Source organism: Corylus avellana, chromosome 5 (genome assembly GCF_965113065.1).
Source record: "Corylus avellana chromosome 5, dhCorAvel1.hap1.2, whole genome shotgun sequence".
NCBI lineage: Eukaryota > Viridiplantae > Streptophyta > Magnoliopsida > Fagales > Betulaceae > Corylus > Corylus avellana.
This window is the reverse complement of record NC_142494.1, coordinates 4,154,288-4,172,653: the sequence shown is the minus strand read 5'-3', so window position 1 is coordinate 4,172,653 and position 18,366 is coordinate 4,154,288. Positions and strand designations below refer to the sequence as shown.

The window sequence follows — 18,366 nt, the reverse complement described above, 5'->3', positions numbered from 1 at the left end:
ATCATCCTTGTGTATGAATTCAATCGATCGCCATACTTATGGGTGCTTAACTAAGTGAACTACACTTAATTAAACGTCCATAATTAAGTGACGGTAAATACCGGCACTTAAAACACTTATTTTTGTATTTTAAATTTATATACTGTAACGGATAATTACAAATTTAAGCTTAGATAAACTTGTTATCTTAGATAAGTCTCATTATCATAGATAAAGTTGTTACAGTAGATTAGGTCTTTCATCTCTTCAATTGTAGACTCTTATCTTCTTAGATAAATTGTATATTTCAAATGTAGTTCTCAACTGTACAACAGAATATATTTTATAAATACAAATTTCCAATGCTTAATTGAGTAAGGTAGGATATTCAAATTATTCACTTCGCGAACCAAAATAATTAACTACTTCGCTTAGACAGGCATGGTGGATCTGGATCTGGCTTATCACATGGCCCGTCACAATATATTTGTTCAATAGGGGATAGGTTTGACAATTAACGAGGTCAAATGATCTTTAACCACCCCAGTTGATGTCCCAATACCATCTCCATTTTGGAAGAGAAACTGAGCAGTACGCGCCATGCATGTTTATTGACTTAATGGACTTTGGCATGGAGTTTTTGGCACTCTCCTCATTCAGCTTTTTCCATGAATAGTTGATTAATCTCTTTATGTGATCTTGAGCTTCTTCTTTGTTGGAGTTTTGTGACTTTCACCATAAAGTTGGTGGGACCCAGCATCATTAAAAGAGGATCCTTTTGGCTCAAGTTTTGTATTCCTAGTTGCTCTTGGAATTGGTTTTCCTTTTAGAGCATGACTTGGACTTGAAGTCCTTCTACAATTTGGAATTGGAGGAGCCTTGCTTAGCCAACTTTTATGTCCTATATAAAGGGGTGTCCACAGCACATAAACATATAGAGAAAAACAAAGTAATATTTGCTTTGTGTTTTGGTAAGCCAATAATAGAGAGAAAAGTGAGAGCAAGAAAGAGAGTGTTTTCTTTTCCCCTTTTGTTATTATTCTCCTTTGGGCAAAGTGAGAATTGGGTGGATTTGGGGCTTTGGGTTTGAGTGGTTTTCTCACCCTGTTACTCTCTTGTACTCATCTTTTGATAGTGAATTTTCTCTGGGTCGTCTCCGCCAGTGGATGTAGGCTTGTTAAGCCGAACCACTTAAATCTTTGTGTCGTGTGTGATTGCTTATCTTTATTATTCCGCATTTTTTTTATTTTTCGCATCTCACGGGTCTTGGGAAATAGGATTAATTTCCTAACAACTGGTATCAGAGCTGTTGGTTCGAGTGGGAGCGATGGCAGGTGAAGAAGGAAAGATGGGAATCGAGAAATTCGACGGCAAAGATTTTGGGTATTGGAAGGTATAGATTGAAGATATTCTTTATGGGAAGGATCTTCTCTTCTGGAAGAACAACCCGACGACATGTATGATAGCGAGTGGGCTCTGCTTGATCGTAAAGCCCTAGCAGTTATCAGGTTATCTCTGTCAAAATCAATTGCACACAACTTTGTAAAAGAAAAGACCACAGCAGGTCTAATGAAGGCTTTGTCAAGCATGTACGAGAAGCCGTCGGCTAACAACAAGGTGCATCTGATGAAGAAATTGTTCAACCTAAAGATGGCGGAAGGAGCTTCGGTGGCACATCATCTCAATGAGTTCAACACCATCACAAATCAATTGTCCTCAGTGGAAATTAATTTTGATGATGAAGTTCGTGCGTTGATCGTCTTGGCATCTTTGCCAAATAGCTGGGAAGCAGTGAGGATGGCTGTGAGTAACTCTGTAGGAAAGAGTAAACTGAGCTATGAAGACGTCAGGGATTTGATTCTCAGTGAAGAGGTTCGCAGAAGAGATGCGGGTGAAGCCTCTTGTTCTGGTACTGCTTTAAACCTCGAGACTCGGGGCAGAAGACAAGACAGAAACTCTGTGAGGGGCAGATCTAAGTCTAGGAAGGGTAGGAGCAAATCCAGGTTTGGACGACAACCTGAGTGTTGGAACTGTGGCAAGACAGGCCACTTCAAGAAGAACTGCAGAGAATTGAAGAAGAAAACCGAAAATGACGCCGCAAATGCCGTGGTAACAGAAGAAGTGCACGATGCCCTACTTCTATCTGTTGACAGTCCTCTTGATTCTTGGGTCTTGGACTCAGGAGCTTCTTTTCACACTACACCGATCCGTGAAGTTCTTGAAAATTATGTGGCTGGAGATTTTGGAAGGGTATACTTGGCTGACGGAACGGCGCTGGATGTTGTGGGTCTAGGCGATGTTCACATTAGAGTTCACAGTGACTCGGTATGGAAGCTACAAAGTGTCAGGCATATCCCAGAACTGAAAAAGAACCTGATTTCAGTAGGACAGCTTGATGACGAAGGGCATTCAATTCATTTCCACGGTGGAAAGTGGAAGGTCAGCAAGGGAGTCAGGATTTTGGCTCATGGTCATAAGACGGGTACTCTCTATATGACGACGAAGAGCAGAGATACAATCGCTGTTGCAGATATGGGTGCTAACTCAAAATTATGGCACCTAAGGCTTGGGCACATGAGCGAGAAAGGGATGAAGGTACTTCTGTCAAAGGGGAAACTACCGGAGCTGAAGTCAATTAAGTCTGATCTGTGTGAAGGCTGCATCCTAGGAAAGCAGAAGAAGGTGAGTTTCGCGAAAGTTGGCAGAACTCCGAAGCCGGGAAAACTGGAGTTGGTACACACGGATTTGTGGGGTCCCGCACCAGTGGCATCTCTTGGAGGCTCGCGGTATTATATCACATTTATTGATGACTCAAGCAGGAAGGTATGGGTTTACTTCTTAAAGCTTAAATCTGATGTATTTGAAGTTTTTAAGAAGTGGAAGGTCATGGTAGAAACAGAAACTGGTATGAAATTGAAATGTCTAAGATCAGACAATGGGGGAGAATACGAAGACGGGGGTTTCAAACAGTTTTGTGCAGTGAATGGGATTAGAATGGAAAAGACTATCCCAGGGACACCACAACAGAATGGCGTGGCTGAGCGCATGAACAGGACCCTCAATGAGCGTGCAAGAAGTATGAGGTTGCATGCTGGACTACCGAAAACTTTCTGGACGGATGCAGTAAGCACTGCTGCTTACTTGATAAACAGAGGACCATCAGTTCCTTTGGGCCACAGACTACCTGAAGAAGTTTGGAGTGGAAAGGAGATAAATCTTTCTCACTTGAAAGTTTTTGGTTGTGTTTCGTATGTCTATATTGAATCTGATGCTCGTAGCAAGCTAGATGCTAAGTCTAGAAAATGTTATTTCATTGGCTATGGGGATGAGGCATTCGGGTATAGGTTTTGGGATGATCAAAATCGGAAGATCATTAGAAGTAGAAATGTTACTTTTAATGAAATGGCTGTGTATAAGAATAATTTAAGTGCAGAACCAGTAAGTACAGAGTCAGAGGCTGAGAAGCCTGAATTTATCAACCTAGATGGAATTTCTAAAGGTGCAGCTCAGAGAAGGAATTCAGAAGTTGATAAGGATTTAGAAACTGAAGATGGTCTAGAAGTTGAAGAAACAGTAGATCAAGAGACTGAACAGGGTACACCAACAGTGGCTGTCCGTAGATCTACTAGAACCATTAGATCTCCACAGCGTTTTTCACCCTCCCTATTTCATATTTTGTTGACGGATGGTGGTGAGCCAGAGACGTTTGTTGAAGCCTTGGAAGTTGAAGATTCAATCAAGTGGGAGTTAGCCATGAAGGATGAGATGGACTCATTATTGACTAACCAGACCTGGGAGCTGACTGAGTTGCCAGCAGGTAAAAAGGCTTTGCACAACAAATGGGTGTTCAGAATAAAGGGTGAACATGATGGTAGCAAACGCTACAAGGCAAGATTGGTAGTCAAGGGATTCCAGCAGAAAGAAGGAATTGACTACACAGACATATTCTCTCCGGTAGTGAAGATGACAACCATCAGAATTGTGCTGAGCATTGTGGCGGCGGAGAACTTACATCTAGAGCAGCTAGATGTGAAGACAACATTCCTTCTTGGTGAGTTAGAGGAAGAAATTTATATGCAGCAGCCACAGGGATTTGCAATGCAGGGGAATGAGAGTTTAGTGTGTAAACTAAGAAAAAGCTTGTATGGTCTGAAACAAGCTCCAAGACAATGGTACAAGAAGTTTGACAGTTTCATGTGCAGTACTGGGTTCACAAGATCCAATGCAGATCATTGCTGCTATGTCAAGAGTCTTAAGAACTCTTACATTATTCTACTTTTGTACGTAGATGATATGCTCATTGCAGGGGCCAGTATGGTAGACATCAACAAGTTGAAGAACCAGCTGTCAAAGCAGTTTGCAATGAAGGATTTGGGTGCTGCTAAACAAATCCTTGGGATGAGAATCATCAGGGACAGGGCCAATAGTACACTAAAGATTTCACAGACAGAATATGTGAAGAATATTCTCAGCATATTTAGCATGAATGAAGCTAAGTCAGTGAGCACACCCTTGGGGAGTCACTTTAGACTAACCAAGGATAAGTCACCGAAGACGGATCAAGAGAAAGCATACATGAGCAAAGTACCTTATGCCTCAGCTATTGGAAGTCTGATGTATGCAATGGTCTGTACTAGACCGTATATTGCACATGCAATGGGAGTTGTGAGCAGGTACATGAGTAATCCAGGGAAGCAGCATTGGGAGGCAGTCAAGTGGATTCTGCGATATCTGAGAGGAACTTCAGATATGTCCCTTTGTTTCACAGGTGCAGAATTGAAGCTGCAGGGCTACGTGGATGCTGATCTAGCGGGTGATGTTGATAGCAGGAAAAGTACTACAGGGTTTGTATATACTCTAGGAGATACTGCTGTGTGTTGGACCTCAAGGTTACAAAAAATTGTAGCCCTTTCCACTACCGAGGCGGAGTATGTGGCCGTGACAGAAGCTGGAAAGGAGATGGTTTGGCTACAAGGTTTTTTGGATGAGTTGGGAAAGAAGAATGAGAAGGGCGTTCTACACAGTGATAGTCAGAGTGCCATTTTTCTTGCGAAGAACCCAGCGTATCATTCAAGAACAAAGCATATACAGTTGAGGTATCACTTCATTCGATCTCTTCTTGAAAGTGGACAATTGTTACTTGAGAAGATTCGTGGAACTGAGAATCCAGCAGACATGTTGACAAAAGGTGTGACTATTGAGAAACTGAAGCTGTGCGCAGCTTCAGTTGGTCTTCGAGCTTGAAGATAGGCGGAGGAGACATCCGGAGGAGATTCACTTTGGTGCAACTTGATGGGATTCAAGTCAAGTGGGAGATTGTTGGAGTTTTGTGACTTTCACCATAAAGTTGGTGGGACCCAGCATCATTAAAAGAGGATCCTTTTGGCTCAAGTTTTGTATTCCTAGTTGCTCTTGGAATTGGTTTTCCTTTTAGAGCATGACTTGGACTTGAAGTCCTTCTACAATTTGGAATTGGAGGAGCCTTGCTTAGCCAACTTTTATGTCCTATATAAAGGGGTGTCCACAGCACATAAACATATAGAGAAAAACAAAGTAATATTTGCTTTGTGTTTTGGTGAGCCAATAATAGAGAGAAAAGTGAGAGCAAGAAAGAGAGTGTTTTCTTTTCCCCTTTTGTTGTTATTCTCCTTTGGGCAAAGTGAGAATTGGGTGTATTTGGGGCTTTGGGTTTGAGTGGTTTTCTCACCCTGTTACTCTCTTGTACTCATCTTTTGATAGTGAATTTTCTCTGGGTCGTCTCCGCCAGTGGATGTAGGCTTGTTAAGCCGAACCACTTAAATCTTTGTGTCGTGTGTGATTGCTTATCTTTATTATTCCGCATTTTTTTTATTTTTCGCATCTCACGGGTCTTGGGAAATAGGATTAATTTCCTAACATTCTTTAGATATACTCTCTTGTACCATGTAGCACTCTATGGATTTCGCAACATCACCCCTCTTGCTTTCAGACTATGATCACAGAAGAAATAGAAATTCACCAATCAAACTAACTTCTCATGCAAGAAATAGCTTTAATCAATTGCAACAATTTGTAGCAAACGTACCTCTGAAGTCCCCAAATCATCACTTAGTCGAGTTATGAGGGATGCCCAATATGCTTGAAGCAATCAAGTGCTTCTTTTGATATGGTGCACCCAAGCAGAACATAAACATGGACTATGGCTGAAGGACCACCCACAGAAATCCATGCATTTTCTAAGTACTCGTTCAGCGTTGGAGTGTATCCACTGGAAAACCATCGTCTTTCTACCAAATATGATCGCCAAAGATTTGCCCACTGCCATGAAAACAACGGCATGCATGTATAACTCTGCATTTTTAATATGGACAGGATTACCATCTTTTTATTTATTTCTTTATTAGTTTTCCCTAATCTCTGTCTTTATGTGAATATGTGGTTCTTTATATATCTCTTTCCTTTTCCTTTTTTTTTTCTCAAAAAAAAAAAAAAAAAAAATCTTTGTGTATATAATTGCAGATAGCATCTTTGAATCTCGTGCATCTTCTGGCAGGAACCTTCTTCAAGCTAGAAAAGTTGTTAATCTTCACCGCTGATTTCTTTCTTTTGGATCAGAAATTTTTTTGGGTTTGATTTACTATGCATTGCTGTGAGTGTGAGATCTGATAGCTCAAAGTTTCAAACTTTGGTTTTATGCCCATTCTTTCAAGTTTTCAATTAGGTCTAGTTGGATGATAAAGATGCATCAAATCTGTTATATTGTGTGGTGTGCTAGCTGATTTATTTCTAGAGGCTTATGGATTTGCATTTTCAGGCATTGCCCTTTGTAACCATTACTACTAATTTTTGCCTTTCAGATTCCCTTCCTATTATTATTACCCTTTTAATTTTTTTTTTTTTTTGGTTTTGAGGATTTTCTTTTCTGTTATTAGTTAAAAGCATTACGGAAATGGTATTGAGAAATTAATTGAATTAAAGCCTAGCGACTAAGGTTTTGACTTTGTGCATGATTATACTGAGTTTAATTAGTCATATCTCTGATCCATTCAAGCCATATGGCCATGGGTTGTCTATGTACCCATGTGATGATAGAATAGCCAACTAGTTTTTGATGTGCATATATCTAATTCCTCTTTAGCCTGTTTCAATTCTGCAAAGAGCCCTTGCTTTGTTACTTGATGAGAGGTGCCAGATTTGATGGAGAACATTGCTAAGGAAGTTCATTTGTTTGCAATCTTTTGAATGTTTTTGTTTTCTCTTCTCAAACCGGAAACATTTATGAATAACTCAAGTACAAAACACTTTTTCAAACCAAAAATTAAAAAAAAAATACCTCCATAACACATTAACAGGCAATGCTCTTTTAAAGCATTATTACAACATCGCTCTACCCAATATATATCCAAAAGGTTTCTAATGATATTTAGATGATTAACAAGATATTTTATCATTTAATATTTTAATACTCCAATATGATGGTATAACCTATATCCCAAAAGCGTGTTCAATAACAGCATTCTAATAAATATCTTAAATATTCCACTAAGCATTATTTTAATCAATCAACCAAAAAATAAAATAGAAGTAAACAGAATTTTATTCTACATATAAAGAATTCTTTTGTTCTACTTTGGATGGGACCTGATTTTATGATGTTTTCTGAGTTTTTAGTGATTAACTGGGACATGGGGTCAAAGGTATGTCATTTGCTTGCCTTAAAGAGTTGGTGATGTACATTTGGTGACGTACATCAGCAACCTTGTAATTGCCACTCCTAGGATTAAAGTCCAATGTCCATAGTCCACTAAGGCCCTTCATTGCCATGTGTAAGGGGCAGCTTCACATTAATCAATTATTGACTCTAATCCCAAAAGAACAAAGACATGACTTCGAAAAAGACATCTTTAGCACGCCTCTTTAATGTCATAACCCTTATGTATCTTAGATGTTGGTAAATAGTTCCAAGTTGAATAGTTCCATATTATAGAGGTAACGTTTATCTTTTCTAAACACGCTTGTGATTAAACGTAGGGAAGGAGTAACTTGTGATAGTGACATCGAGATGGATAAGAATTGGATGCAAGAACCTATTCAATGTTTAGATCGATATCTAAAAGGACTTAAAGAATTCCTTACAATGGCGCGTCCATGTGTGGATGTAAATGGTATTATGAGATATCCATATCGTGATTGTGCAAATCAATATTTTCGTCATATTGAATTGGTGGAGAGTCACTTGTATCTACATGGAATTGATCACACATACACTCGATGGATATTTTATGGGAAGAAAATCCGTGTAGTATAAACGTGATTGTCAACTTACACACTGATACAAATGCGAGGATAGAGGAAGTTGATGAGATCGAAGAATTGTTAGGCAATGTTCAAATGGGGACATTTTTGGAAGCCAACATAGGTGAATCCTCTACTAGTCGGGGTCCGACAACTGACAATCACGAACTATGGGAAGATGGCATGGGTGAACTTTATCCAGGCTATGATAAATTTACAAAAGTAGCTTTTATTTTGAAGATGCTTAATATAAAGACGATTTGCAATATAAGTAACAAGGCATTCGATATGATTATTAAGTTGATAAAGGAGGCCCTTCCTGATTGAGAGACATTGCCATGCTCGTACCGAGCAGCAAAACGATATTGCCAGGACTTGAGTTTTGGTTATGAGTCTATACATGCATGCCAGAATGATTGTGTGCTTTTTTGGAAGGAACATGTTGATAAAGTACAATGCCCAACATGCAACACTTCAAGATGGAGTTGTGTTAAGTGTAGCGGCAAGAAAATTCCTCAAAAGGTCTTGTGGTATTTCCCAATAAAATCGAGGTTGCAACGATTGTTCATGTCGAAAGATATGGCCAAAACTATGAGGTGGCACAAAGATAAACGAAAAGATGACAGCAACACTCTAGGTCACCCAGCCGATGGTCTTGCATGGAAAGAGTTTGATAAAGAACATGAATGGTTTGCTCGTGATTCTCGCAACGTGTGACTTGGTTTGGCAAGTGATGATTTCAACCCATTTGGTAATATGACTACCACATATAGCATATGGCCATATGCTATATGTGGTACATCAATATAGATAATGTTGTCATTATTGACCATTAATAGCGGCGACATCTTGGTCGCCGCTATTGACCACAAATAGTAGCGACCAAGATGTTGCCGCTACTGATGGTCAATAGCGGTACAGGTGGGCAGATTGACCGTTACCGTTTAACCAGCTGTTTACCAGCTTCGACCGAACTGATATTAACCGTAACCGTTTAACCGATATTCTTATTGGTTAAAAATTTTGTACCGAAATTCTTATCAGTTCGGTTAATCATTTGTTATCGGTTAACCATTTTAACTGATAAGAACTGATATGGGAGAAGGCTAGTAACAAAACTAGTCTAGTTCAGTTGGTAGGAAACTAGAGCAACAAGGCTCAAATCCTCGTCGTCGTGGGTTCAAGCCCCTATAGACTATTTCTTCCTCTATTATTCTTTCTTTTCCTTCTCACCATTTCTTTTCCCAATTCCCACGCCACATATTTCTTTTCTTTTCTTTTTTTTTTTTTTTTCTCATCCTCCCACACAGCTGACTCTTTCTTCCTTATTGTTTTTCTTTATTTTCCTTCTCTTCCCAATTCCCATGCCACATATTTCTTTTCTTTTCTTTCTTTTTTTTAATTTTCCTCCTCCTTCTCCCATGCAACAGACTCTTTCTTCCTCATTGTTTTTCTTTCTTTTCCTTCTTACCATTGCAAGAGAATGGGTTTCTTCCCTATTTTTTTTTTCTCTTTCTAGTTCTCGCAACATCCGCCCCCATCTGCTCTCACATACATCTCTTTTAGCATCAAAGATTCAATTCAAGTAAGAGTTTTTACCTTTTGGTGCTTGGGGGTTAGAGAAGTAGAGAACACTAAAGAAGGTGAGATTTATAATCGGTTAACCGGTTTAACTGAACCATTTAACCGTGTACCGTTATAACCCATAATTTCGGTTAAAATTCTTATCGGTTCGGTATCGGTTTAGAAACCGTTTAACCGAAAATTATCGATTAATAATCGATAAGAGCAAAACCGGACCGTTTTGACCAATACCCACCCCTAAATAGCGGCGACTTTATGGTTGCCACTACTGTCCATCAATAGCGGCAACCAAGAAAGTCGCCACTATTGATGGTCAATAGCGGCGACTTTTTTGTCGCCGCTATTTAGAAACATCAGTAGCGGGGACAAAAATGTTGCTGCTATTGACCATCATCAGCGGTGACATACGGCCCATTTCAACCTTTTTTGCGGCAACAAAAAAAATGTAATTAGCGGCGACTTTTAGTTGCCGCTATTGAGCATCAGTGTCGGATTAATACCGGCAACTGAATAGCGGCCAAGGGTCGCCGCTATTTATCAATAGCAGCGACATTTTGCTCATTAGCGGTGACCCAAAGTCGCCGCTAATGAGCAAATTTCTTGTAATGAGTGTATCCACTGGAAAACCACCGTGCTTCTATTAAATGTGCTCTACAAATATTTGACCACTGCAATGAAAAACTAATGTATGCCAATCAGACACATTTAATGCCCATCATAAATGTGTTTCTGTTAATTATTGTAGTTTTCTTACTCCTTCCTTAATCTAGGAGAAAGTGTCCAAGTCCTGATCTTTTAGGACTTCAAAGACCACTTCATTAAAATAGTTAAGCATGGCAACATAGCAGATCTTCAGATATTGGGAAAGGTCCTCCATTGCCTTTATCTCTATCTACACAAAATATTAGAAGAGGATTGACAAGAAAAAAAGTTACATTAAATGTGATCGAAGTGATGATGGTTTGGACAAAATAAAATAAATTGTGGTAGAGTTGATAATGATGTTTGTTTGTTCTTATACCGATCAACAAAATTAGTGAAGGATTCAAGCTCATCAAGCGATCCATATATATCATACATGTCATCAATAGCTAATGTTGGATCGAGACTTTGACCATGTCATCTAAAAACTAATTGGTGTCCAATAAGGGAAGCCAAATCCTTTTATAGCGTTCGAAATCGCACCCTTCAAGACATGTTGTAAGACCTGTCCAAGTGAACCGAGTGGCATTGTTGAACCTCGACATGAAACTCTTGCGACTCGAAACCATGACCCTGGCTCTAATACTATTTGTTGGATCGGGCATTTGATCATCTCATCTAAAAACTAATTAGTGTCCAGTGAGGGAAGCCAAATCCTTTTATAGCATTCAAAATTGCACCCCGCAAGACATGTTTTAAGAGACATCCAAGTGAGCAGAGTGGCATTGTTGAACCTTAATAGCTAATAATATGCATACAAATTTGGTGATGCCGATTCTGCACTTGGAAAATTGGTGCTCACAAAATGATCCCCATTGCCCACAAATAATTCTCCATCAACCTGTCGCTTGAGAAGGGTAGCTTATCTTTAAAACCTAAGTCTCTCCACCGCCTATATATATATATGAGTCAAACTCAAACATGTTAATTATATTATGGGAAGTCTTCCTTTGAAGCATATGGATCAAAGTAAGAGGTTTACCTTGCTAACTCCTCAAGCTCTCGCTGATATATGGATTGCACTAGATTGTAATCTAACTAAGCCAACTCAAGCAAAGTCAAGTTCTTTGCAGTATCCTTTTGCTAGAAACCAATAAAGTTCCGTGATTCAACTCTTTGTAACCTCCAATATAGGGGGATTTCCAGTGATTGTCTCACTTGCTCAGCTGAATCACTGTCCAATTTTCCCATTAATGATTTCAATTTTTGGACGGCTTCTTCCAATTTATTTTCTCCATGCATTCTAAGATGAGAGGCTTCATATAAACTCAAAAGTCCCTCCATGTCACTACTTAAGTTGTTCATGAATCTCCCATCTTTGCTTCTGAATTTGTCAAACACATCTGCATGTATTGCCTAAAATCACCGAGAAATGAGTTGTCTTAAAACTCAAAACTGCAAAGCAGTGGTGTAAAGATTGGTAGTGAGGTGTGGATACAAAAGAGCAAGAGCCTCTTCAATCTCCTTTTCAAAGTGGTAAGCAACTCCCAACAGCTGCATCGTGGAATTCAAAGCAAGCTTCAATAAGACACCACTATCTTTATTATTTGACGCTAGCAAGCGTTTAGCATTTCCTTTCAACTCCTCCAATCGGGGGGCCAAACAACTCATACTACAACATAAAGAAATTTTCTTAATAAATAGATTTTGGAAGAATACTTTCTACTACATTCTCATGGAGTATAAGTAGGTAAGGAGTTACAAGTATAATCAAACTTCAAGTTAACAAGATAAACTTGAAGTGATGTGATAAAAATCTAAGAGAAGAGATACAATAGAGGACTTAATACAGAAGAGAGAGAGAAAACTAATCAAATATAACCACAAGAGTTGTGGTTGAATGCAACCAATTGCTGGTTGCAGTCAATGATAGAAAACACGGCTAAGAGTTACAGTAGAAGTAAACAACTCATAGCCGTATGTGACAATGCTTAAGCGCTATAGTGAATGCGCTCGAGCCCACTAGTGATGCAAAGTAGCCGTTGCTTATTAAGCTCGAGCGCTATAGTGACTGCATTGAGCCCACTTGTGATGCCATGCTTGTTGTGTAGATCATCAGGTTCTTCTGTTGCATTAGCAGTTGCTGGAACATTTGCTGCATGAGCAGGAAGATCATCAGGAGGTTCTACAATGTGCTTAACATGCCCCCTCAAGCTGAAAGGGGATGAAATCATTTTGAGCTTGGACTTGAGAAAAAGAAATTGTGCTGAAGATAATCCTTTGGTGAACACATCTGCAATTTGGTCTTCTATAGAGAAAATGTCTCTACTAAGCATTTTTGCCGTGACATAGTGATAATCAACTTTTATGTGCTTTGTTCTAGTATGGTAAACTGTATTGGTAGCCAAGGATAAGGCACTCACATTGTCACACCACACAACTGAAGCAGCTGAGAAAGGGATTTGAATTTCATGAAACAACATTCTTAACCAAAACAGTTAAGTGGTAACAATAGCCAAGGATTGAGACGCAACCTCATTCGTTGATCTGGAGACAACAGGTTGTTTCTTGGCACTCCAAGATACCAAACAATCACCGAGGAACACAGCAAAGCAAGATGTAGATCTTTTGTCATCAGGGCAACCTGCCCAATCTGAGTCACAAAAGGCATTTAGTTGTAGAGTAGTCTTAGAGTAAAACAGGCCATGATCCAATAAGTTTTTGAGGAATCTCAAGACTTTGTTGACTGCAAGCCAATGGCTTGCAGTAGGATGGTGCATGTGCTAGCAAAGTTGGTTCACAGAAAATGCTATATTAGGTCTTATCAATGCACAATATTGTAAGGGTCCCACTACACTTCTATATTCAGAGGGATCAAGTAACGCTTCTCCATCTAGTTTGGAAAGTTGGGAATCAGAGGGACAAGGGGACTTTGCAGGCTTTGCTTTAGTCATCTGAGTTTTGCTGAGTAGCTTAGTGACATATTTGGATTGGCAGAGATGAAGACCTCCAATGCTATGAGTGAGTTGTATGCCAAGGAAGAAGCTTAGTGATCCTAAGTCCTTTATAGGAAATTCCTGTTGCATGAGTTGGACCAAAGTGTTAATCATAGCAGGGTGTGTCCCTATAATGATTATGTCATCTACATAGATTAGTATAAATATTTGAATATTGCTAGAGATAAAAATGAAGAGAGAGTTATCAACTAGTGAAGCAGTAAAACCAATATCTAATAAATAGCTAGAAAGCCTATTAAAGCTCTTGGGGCTTGTTTAAGACCATAGATGACCTTCTACAATTTGCACACCAAGCTCTTGGGGCTTGTTTAAGACCATAGATGACCTTTGGTTGTTCTATGTAGACTTCCTCAAATAAAGAACCATGAAGAAAGGCATTAGAGATGTCCAACTATTTAATCATCCAATTGAAGTAGACTGCCAGTGCTAGAATGACTCGAATGGTAGATGGCTTAATAATTGGGCTGAATGTGTCAGTATAATCAACTTCAATTGTTTGCTCAAACCCCTTAGCAACTAGCCTAGCCTTAAACCTTTCCACAGCACCATCTGACTTTCTCTTAATCTTTTACACCCACTTGTTGGTGTTGAGGCCTAATACACAGAGTCCATGTTTTGTTGGAGAGAAGGGCCTCAAATTCATGACACATTGCTGCCTACCACTATGGGTTAGAAGCAGCTCTACTATAACATGAGGGTTCTAATTCAAGTAGAACAGTATGGTAGCCTAGAAGAGGATACGTAGAGTGGAACATTTTGAAGTCAGAGAAGTGTTTTGGTTTCTGGTTTCCTACTCTAGACCTTGATCATGGTGTGGGATGGGAGAGGGATAGGAGGTTAAGGTAAAGCAACAGCAAGAGGTTGAGCAATAGGGTCATCCATATGTTGAGCAGATTGATCTGTAGAGGAAGAAGATGAGGGTGCTGAAGGAACTGAGGGTTCTGCAGTAGGTTTTGTGCTTAAAATGTGAGTCCTAGATCTTGTAATCATAGGGTGGGATGGCATAGTTGCATAGGTCAGAGTATGGTTTAGGTCAACATGAGGTAAGGTTGGTGGATGTCTCCCTTGAAAGGAATAGTCCATCCTAGGGTTACAGTTCAAGGCTTGGTTGTTTATCTTCCTACATATTTGGCATGGTACTCAAGAACCAAAGTGGAAGGGAGATGCTTGACTTGGGCTTGGTTATGATTGTGAAGTAGCAGAAGTGTTGTACCTTAGAGCAGGAGAGCTATACCTTCTAGCATGAGTAGTATTGTACCTTGGTGTTGTACTAGAAGCATCAATAGAGAATCTAGCAGCATGTGTATGTTGTATAGGGCTGAAGTTTCTGGATGGAAACTTGGTAAGGTATGGACCACAGCCTTTGAAGGACTTCTGGCCTTGCTTCTGTGCAAACAGGGCAAAGGTTAAGGTATCTGTAGATGAAACTTGCTGCTAAATGAGCAGTGTTTCATGGTTGATAAGCTCCTCTTGAAAATCATCAAATTTGAGTTGTCTTTCTCGGGTTAGAAGGGAGATACTAGTAATAAAACTATTAAAGGAAGGGTTGAGAACATTGAAGAGGAATGAAATCAAATCCTCATCAGGAATAGGTTTCCCTACAGCTGCTAGTTGATCAGACCATACCTTGGCTGATTGAATATAATCTAAACAGATCAAGGAGCCTTGGTGGAGACTCAGTAATTGTCTTTTGAGGTTGGCAATTTGAGACCTAGAATACTAGTGCCCGGGATATTGTACGCTACCGTCCATAACACTAGTAGCCCGATTGAGTCTGACTTCGGGTGGCCACGCCACTAGTGATGTACGTCCTGTAGTGACCAACCATTAAGCATGGCTGCGTCAATCACAAATAACCATTAGATGCAAGGCCCATATAACACACACATTTTACCATAAAATTAACATGTATAGTAAGTCCATGGCCGTTATCCTGCACGTATCGGTGTACCATGTTATACGATGTAATTAGTTTTATCCGTATTTTACATACATGCTCTTACAAGCCTCATTATCATTACCTTGTTAAGTAGTACATTTTCATAAATGATAGAGTTCATAATGTAGCAAAATGTATTTCATGAGAGTTGTAAATATGCATGTTTGGTACACAAAATAATCGTGCAATGCGAGAAAAGAAATGGCGAGCATTATGTGAGTTAGTACTAACCCGGGTCGTACAAATCCTCCGAAAAGTCCTCCAAGGGGTCCGAGTTCTCCAAATCTATGAAAAACCTAACATTAGTCCTACGTACAAACTAGAACGAACCTAAGACATAAAAACAGGGGCTATTGAATGATTAGCCAAAGTGGCATTCCCCTAGAGTTCTTTTGGGCGAGTGTTCGGGCTCCTGGCTAAACATTCGACCAGAAGGTTTAGGTCGAACCTCATTTGGTCCAAACATCTTCCTAAACCTCTCAAACTAGTCTGATGGCTATCAAAAGGATTTCTAGCACCTCCTATCCTAAAACAACGTCTCCATGCATAGGAAAATACGTTCAACAAGAATGGAATGCTAAACAAAGCTTAGGTCAAGATTAAAGACACAACCTAGCTAGAAGTTCAAACCAACAACTAAGCTAACTAGAAAAGAATTATAACTACTATGCAAAGAGAAAGCTTAAGCGTAGAAGGTTACGTTCTTGAAGCAAGGCCTCCAAGACATCACCTCTCCTTCTCCAAGAACTCTAACAACTCACAAACACACTCACACAGAGGTTCCAGAGGGCACAAGGGCGAAAACGGGTCTTATTGGTGGACAGGGGGGGGTATTTATAGGTGGGAAAAGCTGTAAGCTCTGTAAGGGTAGTTCTAAAAAGCAGCGAACGTTCGCGTCCTATTTACCCAACGGTTTTAAGGTTGCATTGTACATTTGGGCATTATCCACTAGTCAACCAAAAGCCAACAAACGTTCGGCCGGTCCCCACACGAATGTTTGTGTATTATTTGCAGGTGAACTTTTGCGTGCTCCCCCATGCGAACATTTGGCCAAAAAGTCTGAAGTTTTCAAAATGCCCTTTCAGCTATCCCTAGTGACCCAAAGTCCAAATTAACGCTCTAACTAAGCTATCTAAGCCTAGTTAATTATTTGGGTCACTATAGTATCAAGTCCATAAATTGTGGATAGTACCTTCTCAGAGAGTGTTACATTGATCCAGCTGACTATACATTGATCCTTTCTATTCTAGATGGTGAATTATGGATTGAGTGTTTCCTTCCTACTGTCATGGTTCAGATCCATCAACAATGCCTACTAGCTCATAAGTGCACAGGATTGGAAGAAATTGTGTTGTCCAACCAAGGTAGTTTGGACCTTCAAGCTTTCCATGGAATTGGGAAAGTGTAGAAGGAGAAAAAGTTGGTGCCCAAAAGGATGTGGGATTTTCCATTGCGAAAAGATTGATAATGATGAAGAAGAAAGAAATTTGGGGCGTGTGCCTATAAGGGCTCTGATACCATAAAGAAATTCTTAACAGATAGATTTTGGCGGAATACTTTCTACTGCATTCTCATTGAGTATAAATAGGTAAGGAGTTGCAAGTATAATCAAACTTCAAGTTAACAAGATAAACTTGAAGTACAATCTAAAAGAAGAGATACAATAAAGGACTTGATACAAAAGAAAGAGAGAACTAATCAAATATAACCACAAGAGTTGTGGTTGAATGCAACCAATTGCTGGTTCCATTCAGTGACAGAAAACACGGTTAAGAGTTGCAGTAGAAGGAAACAACTCATAGCCGTAGGTTACTACGCTCAAGCTCTATAGTGAATGCACTCGAGCCTACTCATATGCAAAGTAGCCGTTGTTTATTATGCTCGAGTGCTATAGTGAATGCGCTTGAGCCCACTTGTGATGCCATGCTTGTTGTGTAGGTCATCAGGTTCTCCTGCTGCACTAGCAGCTGCATGAACAGCAGGATCTTCAGGAGGTCCTGTAGTGTGCTTAACACAACACAAGATTACATTACATGCATGCCATGATCACTAGAAAATGAAAATGAAGAAGTACATGAGAGCAAGTGGATTTACAGTGTAGGGGGTGCCTAAGGTCTCAATGACATCTAGTTCCCAAATGCTACGATGGTAATGCACCAATCGCTGGGTATTCCCTTGTGAATACTCGTTAAACTTTGAGACAATCTTGCCTCTTCTGCTATGAGTTTGGGAAATTGAATTTCTTTGGCAATTAAAAGTAACGCCACATGAGCTTGGGAGGGAGAGACACATTATTTCCATTAGGTAGATGTTATTGTCATGAACAACTTGACAAATTTATTGCACAATCCATTTGAAGCCTTCTTAAATATAACAAACATTAGCAGTGCTAAATCACCGCACATGGATGCCAACATATAGAATATTTAATTGAAATAGAAAGTTAATGATTGAGTCAAAGTGGTTCTCATATTATATTAAATTACCACTTATTCTAAAAGCTTAAACTTATAAAAATTGATAAACATAATCACAAAATACAACCGTCAAATTCTAGCAAAATCCTCCCAAATCGTGGCGAGGAAGATGAAAAGGAGGGAGGATTATGCATGAAGTAAAATTTGAGGGATAGAAAAGATTATGTTAATTTACTATAATAGTATGACGTGACAAAGTAGCAGATTCTACAAAATTACTTAACGAAAATTGATTGTATAGAGTAAACTGTTATTTTAGCTTACCTTAAAGATCTATAAATTATTTTGGGATAATTACTTTTCCCCCCATCAATTACAATGCATTGTCAATTTGACCCCATGAATTGGCAACCTTACTACCCGACCCTATCAAACTACCATTTTTTTCCCAAAACGCCCATTCCGTCAATCAAAGGCATTGACTCAGACAGTTAACCCATAACATACGTGCGCC

At 39.5% G+C, this 18,366-nt stretch overlaps 1 pseudogene; it reads right to left on the bottom strand.

The window, feature by feature from the left end:
* Nucleotides 1-470: 470 nt before the first annotated feature.
* LOC132181645 (putative terpene synthase 9) lies at nt 471-17,736 on the bottom strand (annotated as a pseudogene).
* Nucleotides 17,737-18,366: the final 630 nt, after the last annotated feature.